Raw genomic sequence first — 1,817 nt, 5'->3', positions numbered from 1 at the left:
TCTTATCCTTGTGCTGTGAGAGGTTTAGACAAAGTATTCATTTATAACTTAGCCACTGTAGATGGAAACTTGCCGCAGAGCTAATGCATGAGGCTAGCTCTAAGATCAAGAATTTGATCTGGAGGTTGAAGCAAATAGTCCTGACTGTCAAGAATTGAAAGTGCCTCCTTACAGATCCCTCTAGGACTTTTTTTTTTCCAACTCCTCTCCCAGACAAGGAAGCATAAACCCGATGCAGCAGATCAAAAATGCCACTTCGCCAGTTCAACTTTGCTGTTCTTCTAAAAATGCCGAGCAGCTTGAGGGACTGTGCTCACCAGCGGGTAAGTTTGTTTATCAATGAGGAAATGAGCGAGCAAAGACAAAACTCCCATTATTGGAGTTGGTATAAAAGGAAAGTGTTTCGTAACAGAAGGAGATGCATTGCATTATTTTTTGCCCTCATGATCACAGATATGCTAGTCTACGTAGAAGGAAGATTTTTGTCCAAGTGAGCAATGGTATTGCATTAAAGCAAACAGTGCTGTGCTATGAGGAGAAAAGACAGCCCACACCAGCAGAAATCAACTGTAAGAATGAGACCTGAGGGAGGACATAGAAGATCAGAGAGCCCCACGGCTAAATGTTAAAACTGGCGAGGTGTGTCGCTGTTGGGGATTTCCATACAGGTTTTTCATCTCTGGCCATTATTCCTGCAAACAATTCACTGTAATGTTGAAATTAGTATGGCTTACATTTAATGTGGGATGTGGCATGAGATTAGAGGTGGTGGATTGCTCGTGGGGAGCATGTGGAAGTGTGAAATGGGCAAATATTTGTGTTCTCGGCTTTGCATCTGAATTGCTAGAACAGCCACAGAGAACACCTTTACGGCAGGTGCTCCTGTGTATCTCTAGCTGTAAAACTAGGGATAATTATATTCGTTTGTTTGCCTCACAATGGCACTGTCAGAATTATTTAAGGTTGGTGAAAATCAGAAGGTTCGGGCATAGTCAGCTCTTGTCCTGTGCTGTTTTGTGTTGCTTATTCCCAGCCACCTCAAAAACCTTTCAAAGTTCATTTACATGTACCCTACATTTCAAAAGAACAAATTGCTGTGATTAACAGTCCTAATATGTAGATGTGTTTGCATATCAGTGTATATCTAGCTTTATACAAATGTCCACGTTTGTCACCAACTAAGGTATTAGTTTGGCCTTCTATTAGAAGAAGAGATAATGTGAATTCTGATCTGTGTGGGAATTATTATCTGATTATAATCTGATAAAAAGGAGTGCTTAACTCCTAGAAGAATCAGATCCTTCCCTTGAACTGTGGGGAACTTTTAGGAACTCAAAAATATCTTTATACAATTCTATTTCTACTGCTTCTAGTATCTATTATAAGCTGTAATGAGCCATGGATTTATCTAGAAAATCTCTCTAGCTTTAATTATAATTCTAGGCATCTGGGAGACCAGGCAAGTCAGACAAAAGGATTTTATTTTTCACTGGGCAGAGTTTGCTGCCTTAGGCTTTTCTGCCTCTGACATGTTTCCTGTGAAGTTCAGCATGACTTAGATCAAAAGGCGAACACAGCCCATGATTATAATGACAGAAAGCCTCTGGCTCAGTGCGGAGATGAGCCTTCTGGAAATCTGGTTCAGATAATAACTCATCCAAATCTTCAGTTTGCAGATTTATGGAGGGGGGCAGTTTTAAGCTCCAAATGTTCACAGTTCCTGTTTTTTTCTTTAAAGACAACCTAGTACAATTTGGATGCTCTTTACACTGTAACCTGCATAGAACAAAAAGGGAGAGACCCCCAGGAGCGTCAGG

The sequence above is a fragment of the Calonectris borealis genome, chromosome 1 (genome assembly GCF_964195595.1).
Source record: "Calonectris borealis chromosome 1, bCalBor7.hap1.2, whole genome shotgun sequence".
Taxonomy (NCBI): domain Eukaryota; kingdom Metazoa; phylum Chordata; class Aves; order Procellariiformes; family Procellariidae; genus Calonectris; species Calonectris borealis.
The sequence above is the reverse complement of the archived record's forward strand: the minus strand, read 5'-3'. Positions refer to the sequence as shown.